Genomic DNA, 13,090 nt, shown 5'->3' with positions numbered 1-13,090 from the left:
GTTTCTAATGAGTCTCCTGTTTTCGTTACTGCAGACTAGTTCAGTAAAAAGAAAGAAGAAATGCCTGCATGTGTTTAGTGTTGTTTTCGTAATCGCAAACACAACAGTAATCTGGTAGTGTTTGTGTTGCTTTGGCTTTTTTGTGGTTGATTATTGTGATCTCCTGATTCACAGAAATACTGTGAAATCTCTGCAGACTGATGGAATTTTATGCTGTTCAGCCTTATAATCTTAAAATGTGAGCAACATCACCTATTTTGTCATCACTTTAGACATTACGCTAGAGAATCATTCAAATAAGGTTTTGTTTTAATCAATTTTTTCTTCTTTAGTAGCCTAGTAAATGCTCTTTTTCTACAAAATGGTATATATTTTATGAATGTGTGCATGTATGTGTGTGATTTTCCAAAAAAAACAAAACAAAATTACGATTTTGAAGTTAAATTTTTCAATTTTTCTGATTTTCATTTACAATGCATGTGCTTTCATCGAGAAGTTGGAACTAGCGATTTTTATTTATTTATTTATTTTTTTTACTTTTGGAAATGACAGTGGCAACGTATACCAAATTGATTGTTTAGAACTGGCTGTGCTGTCCTTGGAAAAAGTGCAAAGAAAAAGACAAACTCAACAATGAACACAATACTGACTTTCCTTAAGAGCACAATATTGGCTGTCAAACCACCTATGAGAACTTGAGGTAAAAATATTCTTTGTTTAAAGTTTCAGTGTAGACTGAGGCACCCAAAAGACAACAAAATGTTTTAGAAACTGCAGTCTGGGAGTTAAATCTTTGCTGCTGCTGCTTCTGAGTTTTGGACAGATTAGTTGTTTGCATTGTGTTCAGAGAAAAGCAGCTTTTGTTTGGGACCTCACCAACCATGTAAGAAGTTATGAAAATACAGATCTGGCACATCTGAAGGCTAAATAGCTAAATATAAGTGCCTACTGATTTTTTATTATTATTGTAAATACAATGAGGGGTTATTTAGTTGTTTACTATGATTCGTGATTAATATGAATTGGTTAACTCCTGCATCCTGTATAACAATGGTTTGTCCTGTAGACTATCAAAAAAATAAAAATAAAAATAAACATATATATATATATATATATATATATATATATATATATATATATATATATATATATATATATATATATATATATATATATTGCTTAAAGGGACTGTTTGTAAAAGTTTGACTCTTCTAAACCCTAAAAATACCATAATATGTTTGCAGATATTTAAGAAACATGTAAAGTGAACATTCTTGTTTATCAGAAAAACAATGTTATAGTCAGATATTCTGCTTTAAAAATGTGCGTTACTTACTGGAACATCTGTCTTTGTTTTGGTCTTTTAACCTGGCCAATGCCAGTTTAGCCAATTATATTTCAGCACCTCGGGTTGCCTTGGTGAAAAAACGCATATTTTATCAATTCAGTCAGGAACGCTCTTAAAGTGTGTGTCCGCAGCCGAAATGCGACCTCCGGTCGACAGCAGAAATAAGATGCAGATTCAGAGTTCCACATGAAATTGTACTATTAATTAGCAACTAATATAAATTACACAAACGTAAACATTAGGAGCTGCTAAAACAGTTCTACATTCCAACATTGAATCAGTCCTCTGCACGTCAATAACTGTCTGGTATAGTTCAGCTACCAAATCTGACCTCCGAAGACTACGTCGAATAGTTCGAACTGCTGAGCGAATCGCTGGTACAACCCTCCCTACTCTCCAAGAACTACTTATCCAGAGCCGGAAGAAGGGCTGCCAAAATCACTCTGATTGCCTCACACCCAGCACACTGCCTCTTTGAACTTTTACCTTCTGGTCGACGCTACATAGCATTGTGCACCAGAACAGGCCGACACAGTTTCTTCCCTTCAGGCAGTCCATCTCTTGAATACTTGATAATAATAGTTATGAAAAGTTGCTATACACTTTGTATTAGTGGTGGGCTGTTATCGACAGTTAACGCAAACTGGGGTGTTAGACACAAATAAGGATGAAGGACTGGTTAAAATGTTATGAAATTTAATAACGTACACCAAATGGAAAGAAAAAAAAACTTCAGCATATGGCGAAAAGTCCTACATTGCGGTAATAGTTTGATTGCTGTGTTTACTTCAATAATGCCACTAATATCTGCATACTCCACGTCTTAATTCCATTTCTGTTTAGTTAATTATGACTTTAGTCGGATTAAGGTGATTAAAAATCGCTGTTTGGAGCTTATCTAGACCTACAGTTCAAAGTTCATGTTTAAATGAAGAAACAGTTAGTAAACACAAATACATCTTATTGAACATCATTTATTTTCATCACCAATTTTCATAGTAGAACAGTTTCTCAAGCAGTTTGTGATGCATTTTGGAAACAGGAGATGTGCCCCTGGTCTAATGCGCCACCTGGCTTGGGAAACCCGTTTTCAAAGACTTATATTTAGTCGTTATTTGTATGTATGTATGTATATATATATATATATATATATATATATATATATATATATATATATATATATATATATATATATATATATATATATACTTTAACAACACACTTTATATGCCAATTTGCACATAACAGCTGCACATATAATGTTAAATATTGTATTATACCTGTACAAACACTCAATTTCAATATTGTCAAAATGTCAATTTGTATATTTGCATTCACTACTTAATTCTATATTTAAATATATGTATTTTCTGTTTTATATTTATATCCTGTTTCTGTAATTCTGTTGCACTGTAGAAGCTTTGTCACAAAAATCTAATTCCTCGTATGTGTAAACATACCTGGCAATGAAGCTCTTTCTGATTCTGATTCGGTGAGCAGGTTACATTGTGTGTAACTCTGTGACCTAACAACACACTACATGACGAGATTTGCAGTGATAAGCATTTGAGCTGTTTGCACCAGGCAAAAAAAACGGCAGAAATTGAAATACAGTCATTCAGAAGCACAGAATAGTGCACTCACTGCACCCCAACAAAATGGCAAGGTTTGTAATCTAATACATAATTAAAATATAAATACATATATTTAAAATGATTAAATGTAGATTCTGAATCACTGATATGTGTTGGCTTGCACTGAGTCACAGATCTAAAGTTCAATTTCACATTCTTCTCACATTATTAGCATTTAACACTCAATAAAGCACATGAGGTGATCATTGTCAGTTTTCTGTTGTTCAGCAGCAAGAAATAGAAGCCATTTCTAAAATATAAATTTCAGGTGTTCATCAAATCATAAAAAATGCTTATGGTTGCTGGCAACTATAAAAAAGGAAAAAGAGTTAATATATTTATTGACACATACACTTTGAGACTGCTTATGTGCCTGCTGATGACTATTTTTTTTGTTCAGTCTTGTTTCTTTTTATTCCATTATATTTCCCCTTCAGTTCTGCACAGGCTTCATCTCGAGCACAGGCCCCACAGCTTCAGGCATCACAGTTAGGGTGTTTATCCAGCATGGAAAACAATAGGACTCCAGCGTGGGTTTTTATTTGTCACTTTATTGAGACAATGTGACATGCTACAGTAGACTCCCGCAGCGTGGTCATAAAGAGCCTGACAGCTCCTGTGTGAAAGATACAGTCTTCGGCTCAGCTGCGGTGCTCCTGCTCTGTCTGATGTACCTGATGGCATTTCCACTTTCCTTTTGCAGTGTCACCTTGCCAAAGAATGGGCCATCACTGCTTATCATGTGTCTTGTTGCCATTTTTCTTCCTTTCTTTCCTTTTATTTCTCTGTCAACTACTTAATGTCTCTTTTTAATTTTCCCGTCAGTCAGACTAAAAGGAGTAGAAGGCAGTTTACTCTCCTTTGAAAATGTAAAGTTCTATAAATCTTTTGGTGGCACAGGATTATATAAAAATAAATTACCAGTAATTATTGATGACTGTTTGTTTGTTTTGTTTGTTTGTATGTCTGTTTGTCTGTGTGTTTGTTTGTCTGCTTGTTTATTGTTATCCATTTGTTTGTTTATTTTTTTATTTGTTTGTTTGTTTTGATCTGTCTGTCTGTCTGTGTCTGTTTATTTATTTATTTATTTATTTATTTTGGTCTGTCTGTCTGTCTGTCTGTCTGTTTGTTTGTTGTTTGTTTGTTCGTTTGTCTGTGTCTGTCTGTGTTTGTTTGTCTGCTTGTTTATTGTTATCCATTTGTTTGTTTATTTATTTATTTATTTATTTTGGTCTATCTGCCTGCCTATTTATTTATTTATTTATTTATTTATTTATTTATTTATTTATTTATTTATTTATTTATTTATTTTGAACTGTCTGTCTGTCTGTCTGTCTGTCTGTCTGTCTGTCTGTCTGTCTGTCTGTTTGTCGGTTTGTTTGTTTGTTTGTTTGTTTGTTTGTTTGTTTGCTTGTTTGTTTGTTTGTTTGTTTGTTCGTTCATTCGTCTGTCTGTGTTTGTCTGCTTGTTTATTGTTATCCATTTTTTTTGTTTGTTTATTAATTTATTTTGATCTGCCTGTCTGTTCGTTTGTTTAATTGTCTGTCTGTCTGTCTGTCTGTCTGTCTGTCTGTCTGTCTGTCTGTCTGTCTGTCTGTCTGTCTGTCTGTTTGTCTGTTTGTTTGTTTGTTTTGGTCTGTTTGTCTGTCCGTCCGTCCGTTCATTCGTTTATTTATTTATTTTGATCTGTCTGTCTGTCTGTCTGTCTGTCTGTCTGTCTGTCTTTCTGTCTTTCTGTCTGTCTGTCTGTTTGTCTGTCTGTCTGTCTGCCTGTTTGTTTGTTTGTTTGTTTGTTTGTTCTATTTCCGGTGACAAAGAAAAGACCTTAAAATATTATGTCAGTTTTTGTCTTACATTTAAAACAAAAGCAGGTCGCACACCGCTCAGCGCCACGACGCGCCACAATCTTGACAGTTGGAAGTATTGCACACCAGATCTGCACACTTGAATGTTATTTAATATGAAACTATTCAGATGACGCTGTGTGGCGTCTGGTGTCTGACCCCCAAAGACTTCAATCAGAACTGTAAAGGGTTTACTTTTATTTTAGATAACGACAATTACATCAAAATATTTGCAAAATATTATATATATATATATATATATATATATATATATATATATATATATATATATATATATATATATATATATATATATATATATATATATATAAATTATTATATATATATATATATATATATATATAATATAAGAAATTAGAGGCTTTTGCAATAGCCTTTTTAGTAATAACAAGGTCTTGAAATAGTAAATCAATGCATTATTATTGTACATTTATCACAGATTTTTTAAAATTATTATTTTGCAGTAAAAATTAAGGCTGTGTAAAAAAAATCAAATATTTGTTTTCTGGCCTCATTTCGTGACACATATATTTATACTGTATTTTTGAGTGAAAATGCAGAGCAGACCAAAGACATCTAAAAGAACCAACAATAGAAAATAGTAAAAAAAAATAATAATAATAATAATATTAATAAAGAAAAAAATATTTTATTTTTCTTGTTTCCCTTTTTTTCTTCATCATAATCAAAAGGTTGCCCATCACAGTTTATTACAGCCCGTTAAAAGGAGGACTTTTTGACTATTTTACTCTTATTTTGTATTATTATATTCAGTTTTAAATGCCATTATGATCATTTAGTGCGATTTTCGAGCCTTAAAAGCTGTAGATGTCATATGATATGAAAGGACATTGTGCCAATGGTTGCTCTTCTGTGTTCAACAGAGAAAATAAAGTAATTTGTGCATGCAATATCTTTAAAGTGAGTAAACAATGACAGACTTTTCACGTTTGGGTTAACTAATCCTTTAATAATTCGAGATTCGAGACTAAAACCTGTCATTGCGACAGAAGCATTAAATGGGGTGTTTGCTTTGGACTTGGGTGGATTCCAAGAAATGGGACTTTATTTTGTTTGCTCTCTCGCATTTCTCATCTCTAATGCATTAAACGGCCATTTGCTAAATGATGTGTTGAAAGAAGCCACCGTGCGCAAGAAAAAAAAGACTAAACAAAAACATGACTATGGAGATTCGTGGTTTCAAGACGTGCTTTCTAATCTCAGCAACTCCATCCTCTCCGTAAAGGTCAGTGGGCTTCAGAAATAAGTAGTGTGACCTTTTTTAATCATGAAAACAAAAGCATTGCACTTTAACAGTTAAGACTGAAAGATTTTAGGCCTGAAATCATACTTTCTATAGTTTACACAGTTCCTGAAGAATCATCGACTTCAATGTCAGAAATGTAAAATCTGTCAAGTTTGAAGAGGAAAATTATTAAATTGTACAATTTCACAATTGTATTATATAATTGTAAGTATACAGTCACACATGTTACAATGAGATTTCATTAGTTAATGGATTTACTAACATTGGCTAATCATGAACCTTACTTGTACTGTATTTATTAATCATAATCAATTTTTATTAATGCATTATTAACATCTAAAGTCACGCTCGTTAACATTAGTTAATGCAAGGTGAGTTAACTAACGAACAACTGTATTTTCATTAACTAATGTTAACTAACATGAACAAATACTGTAATAAATGTATTGTTCCTTGTTGGTTCATGGATTAACATTAACTAATACAACCTTATTGTGAAGTGTTACCAATTATACAAATACGTACTGAGTATTATTATTTAACTACATGTACTGTACTTTATATATGTTTAGGGTTTGGGTTTAGGTTTGGGTTAATTAATACATGTTTAAGTACTGATATGCTGTTGTAGTTTGCATGTTTCTATTTATATTATTAGTTGGGTTTTATTTCAATATGACACGTAAATGTGCGCTATACTATTACTATTACACTGAAAAAAAGTGTTGCATGCAGAACTGTTGCAAACAATTTATTTGTGTTGAATTTAAGCAAACAAATTAAGTTTAATAAAGTTCAACAGTAAATCCAAGGAATCATCTTTGATTAATTTTTTTCAGTGTACTCAATATTTATTTATTCGTTCGATCGTTTAGTTAGTTAGTTGCTGTGTACATAAATAAGATTATATAATATAATGTATAACAATATTTAATAAAAAATATTTAGACACTGACTTTAAATGGAAAATCATTATACTCATTATATTATTCATAAATGGATTACATTTATTATACTTTATAATATTATTAAACTATTAAGGCATTATATTTATATATTTTTGAGTGACTTGAATATAGACCAGTTTAACTGACTAATTACTATTATTTTTATCATGAAACATATTTTAATAAAACATTATTTAAAACAGACACATCAATGCAGTGTAACTGCTCATTTATTTATTTACTTATTTATTGTTTTTTATAGTAATAATCATCATATTGTTATATAAAATGTTATTTTATTGTATTTTCTGTATGATATATATATATATGAAAATAATAATAAAAAAATTTGTACATAAATTTTTTTAGCAAATAAAAGTAAATAAGCAAAAAAATTATATATATATATATATATATATATATATATATATATATATATATATACATATATATATATATATATATATATATATATATATATATATATATATATATATATATATTTTTTTTTTTTTTTTTTTTACTTATTTACTTTTATTTGCTAAAAAAAATGTATGTACTAATTTTTTTATTATTTTCAGTTCAGTTATTACTCAGTTATGTTAGAATTCAGTCTTAACATGAAAAGCGCAACGTCACTTTGTGAAGTTTATTTACTTAAACTAATTTCGAGAGGAGTGTGTGATTATGATGGAACACGGCTGGTCCCTCATTAACTAATGCATGATTCACCAATCAGATGATTCCAAACTCACTACAAATAGCCAGAGTTTCCTACTACAGTTATCTTCGCCTTGAAGAATTCCCCTTTCCACTCCTACTCATCCACCTTTCTCTTTATAGGGAGGCGAGGTGATCCAGTGGTTAACACTGTTGCCTCACAGCAGGAACATCACTAGTTCAAATCCTTAACAGGCCAGCTGTCATTTCTGTGCCGAGTTTACATGTTTTCCCAGAGCTTGCATGGGTTTCCCCCCGGGTTCTCTGGTTTCGTCCCACAGTCTAAAAAGCATGTGTCATAAGGGAATTGATCAATCTAAATTAACACTATAGTCAAACTCTTAACCAGCAGTATAGCAGTATAAATAGCAAATTATAATCTGTCAAAAGCTCTAAACAAAAGGGGGAGTTCTCGAGACCTACCTGAGCTCAAACTCCCCTGGCGAGGGAGCCCCAGGCTCAAGGATCTCATGAGCTAAGGGCTCTCTCCCGGGACAGCATGCCAAACTCACTTTATAATCAATCATTAGCTAAGTGTGAACTCTTGGAGTAAGTTTAAAATCAGACTGAACTATTTCTGTAATAAAGATGTTCATCTCGCAGTGTGGTTTGTAATATGGTTCAATATTAAAAGTGTAATCCAGTTTTAAATCTAAGATATAATCTACTCACTTAACAGTCAGTCGACTTTCAGATTCACAACATTATGTCCCGGCTGCACTGCAACAACTGTGAAAAGAAGGCCATTATAAATCCATACAGTAAAACAGCCCTATCTATCTCAAATCTTTTTTTCTGTTCTTTTAAAGTTACTTTTAATGGCTCTGCTGTCACGAGCAAAGCCACACGTCTCAGGAACAGAACGAAGACTCTCCACAGGGTTACTTAATGAGGAGATATTAAAAAGACAGAGTGGGGATTATAATCATAAGTCTGCCAATCTATCGGCGGACGAGCTGTAAAGATGACTTTGGGTTGAGAGGGACGTTAAATTCTGCCCAACTCTAAAAGTCTAAATTTAAATCTGCATTGTTTTATATCTCAAACCTCATAGTGAAGAGAATAGGATTATGAAAAGCAAGATGAGAAAAGGCCTGCGACTCTATACCAATGTTTGAAAAGTGAAATACAATTATTTCACTTTTTAAATGAAAAAAAAGAGGAAAAAAATTATTTTGACTATAAAACATAACTGCAAATAAATGACATGTTTTTAATAGGCTTTTCAAAGATACAAAAAAGTGTCACACTGAGGTAAATAACATTCATTTTAATTCTGTGTTGATGGCAGCACCTTTTTAATTTCTCTCAAGGTAATTTTATTGAAGTCAAAATGATTCCTATCTGATTGTTGAGTAAAATGCATAAATACTATTGGAGAAGCTTTGAAAATGAGGGAAAGGCTATATTAGTTTATGAAAATATTTGTAATACTTTTTAACATATATTGTTTCCCTATCATAATTCATTCATTCATTCATTTTCTTGTCGGCTTAGTCCCTTTTTTAACCTGAGGTAGCCACAGCGGAATGAACCGCCAACTTATCCAGCACGTTTTTACGCAGCGGATGCCCTTCCAGCTGCAACCCATCTCTGGGAAACATCCACACACACTCATACACTACGGACAATTTAGCCTACCCAATTCACCTGTACCGCATGTCTTTGGACATTGGGGGAAACCGGAGCACCCGGAGGAAACCCACGCGAACACAGGGAGAACATGCAAACTCAACACAGAAACGCCAACTGAGCCAAGGCTCGAACCAGCGACCCAGTGACCTTCTTGCTGTGAGGCGACAGCACTACCTACTGCGCCACTGCATCACCCCCTATAATAATATGATACACAAATATGTAAGTTTACTGAAAGTGTGAATAGACTGGTGTTTTTTACCTGAGTGGGTGGAGCTAAAGATACATTTTTGTGCACTTTAAGTGCAACCTCTGGTTGGTGAAATGTTCTGTACACTGCTAAAACATTCATTTATTCATTTGAGATTTTATTTCAAGTTTTTTTTATGTAGATATAAATAAATGCTTTAACTTTTTTATTGCAATAATAACAAAGCAAATACAGTGTGTATAAAACTGCCAAAAAACACACACATTTTAGATTTTTTACCCTGAAATTTTACCTCAAAAACACATTACTACTAGTGTAAAATGTTTTTCTGTAAAAGCTGTTTGTTTCCCTACTTCTAAATAAACCTGTTGCCTTAAAAGCAAAGCGAATCAAAAGCAGAATTTACTTAAAAACATAAACCTGTTGTAACTTGTACTATATATACACACACACACACACACACTACCGAACAAAAGTCTTGACTTCTGGTTGATCATTTGGAAAAGTGGCAAAAAGTCCCATCCCAATCATCACAAATACTGCAAAAGACCTATTGGAACCTGCATGGACCAAAGATTCTCACAGAAATCAGTCAAGTTTGGTGAGGGAAAAATCATGGCTTGGGGTTACATTCAGTATGGGGGTGTGTGAGAGATCTGCAGAGTGGATGGCAACATCAACAGCCTTAGGTATCAAACATTTGTGCTGCCCATTACATTATAAACCAAAGGAGAGGGCAAATTCTTCAGCAGGATAGCGCTCCTTCTCATACTTCAGCCTCTACATCAAAGCTCCAGAAAGCAAAGAAGGTCAAGTTTCTCCAGTATTGGCCAGCCCAGTCACCAGTCATGAACATTATTGAGCATGTCTAGGGTAAGATGAAGGGTGAGGCATTGAAGATGAATCCAAAGAATATTGATGAGCTCTGGGAGTCCTACAGGAACGCTTTCTTTGGCATTCCAGATGACTTAATTAACAAGTTATTGGAGTCATAGCAGAGATGTATGGATGCAGTCCTCCAAGCTCATGGGAGTCACACACATTATAGACACACACATACAGTATACATCCATTTTATTTTAGTAAATGAAATGTATTTTCCCTGGAATCATACTGTTGGCTTTGTTGTTTAAAAAGTCTTTGACATCAATCAATGAACCAATCAGACATTATTAAACATTTTGAGTCGTTTTACTCTAATTTGCCCATTATATAAAATATGTGGCCTTTTATCACATGGTTTTTGTTGGGCAATGTGCAAATCGCCATGCACAATTTTAATTTAACCCAAAAAAAAAAATGGTCAACAATAGTTACTTTGTTAAACTGCAGAGTTTAAATTGAACTCCACAAGGCCTTGGAGTAAAGATGGAGATCTCAAAATCTAGCTTGAATGAAAATAAATTGAAAATCAAGCATGAGTCCCATGCAATTTCTGTTAGTAATTGTACAGTAATGTATCTGCTAAAGTTAACATAAAACAATGGAACAGACATCCAACCATTAACAGATTTTGTTTTATTATAATTTTTTAAGTGAGCAGATTTCAGTCCTTTCTATATCCGATCTGAAACCATTCTGCTCAAGTATCTCATTGAGTAAGTCTCACTTACAGTACTTTACTGTATATCTCAGTCTTTTATCTCAACGATTTCACCCCTCATTTCATTACCCGCGCTATCAATATATCACAATTTCAGCAAAATCGTCATTTTGCACACTGAGCCAGTAAGAGACTTTCAAATCAAGTATCTCACACTTTCTCTTGTACCCTCTATCTTTTTTCTTTCCCACCCTGATGTGGTTTGATAGCTTTGTTCATTAGATCATTATCGATGGCTTTTTCTCTCAAAGTATGGCGGAGCAGTGAGCGAGCGATCATATTTGCCGTACGGTTGGGGGCGGCAGCGGCTCGACTGTTATTTGGGGGGCGTGATTTATTGTCAAGCCCTCCTTCCTCCGCGCCACCATTTCGGCAGAAAAAAACAAAGACGGGGGAGAGGGCAACGTAATGAGAAATATCAATGTATTCTCATGTTCCTGCTCTCGCTGACAGCCCACAATCCATCTCTCTGACACTCACCTAGTTAACATTTTTATCAGAGGGCCAGGACTCGTCATTTTTTTTGCTCCCCTTCCTCCAGACGAGAGTATAATAGTTTAGATAAAGATGGAGAATCAGAAACGTAGCTGCACTGCTCCTTGTGTGAATGATAAACAGCCAGCGTGCAGACACTTTCATAGTTTTACCCTGTTTTACTGTGAGTGGAACAGGGTGTCGAGATGTGCTGACCTGAAGGTTGCTGGTGTGAGCGGTACCTGTGGTTGTGATTGTGGTTTGTGTGTTTTTGGTTTGAGCAGACTTGCTGGTGATTGGTGAGCATTCTGTAATTGAGTGTTTGTGATAGAAGTGTACACCAGGGGTGTGTAATGAGGTCAATGTCTGGTTCTGATGTGATGGCTAAATTAGGGGCCAAGCACCAGGGTCAGGGGAAAAGAAAATAATATGTTCCATTAACAGACCATTAAAGTCCATAAAGTTCCATTACCTTTCCTGTTATTGAGTTTTGGGTTGTTGTTGTTGTTTTTACTTCATGTTGGCAGTTTTTATGATTTGCTCAGTACATACAGTTGAAATCAGATTTATTAAACCCCCTTTTATTATTATTTTTCTTTATATTCATTCATTCATTCATTCATTTTCTTTTTGGCTTAGTCACTTTATTAATCTGGGGTAACCAGAATTAAAATAGTTAATTATTAATTAATTATTAAATAATTATTAATTAATTATTAATTACAATTATTATTTGTTAATAATAATAATAATAATAATAATACAGTTGTTATTATTATTATTATTATTATTATTATTATTATTATTATTATTATTAATATTATTATTATCAATATTATTATTATTCATTTATTCATTCATTTATTTTCTTGTCGGCCTAGTCCCTTTATTAATCTGGGGTCGCCACAGCAGAATGAACCGCCAACTTATCCAGCGTATGTGTAAGGCATCTGATGCCCTTCTAGCTGCAACCCATCTCTGGGAAACATCCATGCACACTCATTGACACACATACACTATACGGACAATTTAGCGTACCCAATTCACCTGTAATGCATGTCTTTGGACTGTGGGGAAACCGGAGCACCAGGGGGAAACCCACATTTTTTAATTTTTAGATGTAAATATTAAAATAAAATAAAGACAATAAATAAAAAATAAACTCACAACATATCAAATCACTTATAAAAAGATCACTACATAATAATTGATGCATATATAAATAAATAAATAAGTAAATAAATAAATTAACGTTAGGATCTGAGCATTAATTGCATTGATTTACCAATAAATAACACATTTTATGTTGGAATGTAAAAAAATTAATAAATAAATAAAAACTACAAATCAAATCACTACTTATACAATAATGCAAATAAATAAATA

General features: G+C 33.1%; 1 protein-coding gene across 8 annotated transcripts in view; it reads left to right on the top strand.

The window, feature by feature from the left end:
* Nucleotides 1–13,090, top strand: part of LOC137490698 (bis(5'-adenosyl)-triphosphatase-like) — a 746,092-nt gene that overhangs the window by 381,630 nt on the left and 351,372 nt on the right. For 3 of the 8 annotated variants that reach the window (XR_015502306.1, XR_015502308.1, XR_015502309.1), the window contains one exon: nucleotides 3,420–3,917. The exons of the other annotated variants lie outside the window; for them this stretch is intronic. The gene's annotated coding sequence lies outside the window, so the exon portion shown is untranslated. Of the gene's footprint in view, nucleotides 1–3,419; nucleotides 3,918–13,090 lie in introns of those variants that run through there. 8 annotated transcript variants of the gene reach the window in all.

The sequence above is a fragment of the Danio rerio genome, chromosome 11 (assembly GCF_052040795.2).
Source record: "Danio rerio strain M-AB ecotype USA chromosome 11, GRCz13ab, whole genome shotgun sequence".
In the NCBI taxonomy this organism is placed as follows: domain Eukaryota; kingdom Metazoa; phylum Chordata; class Actinopteri; order Cypriniformes; family Danionidae; genus Danio; species Danio rerio.
The sequence above is the reverse complement of the archived record's forward strand: the minus strand, read 5'-3'. Positions and strand labels throughout refer to the sequence as shown.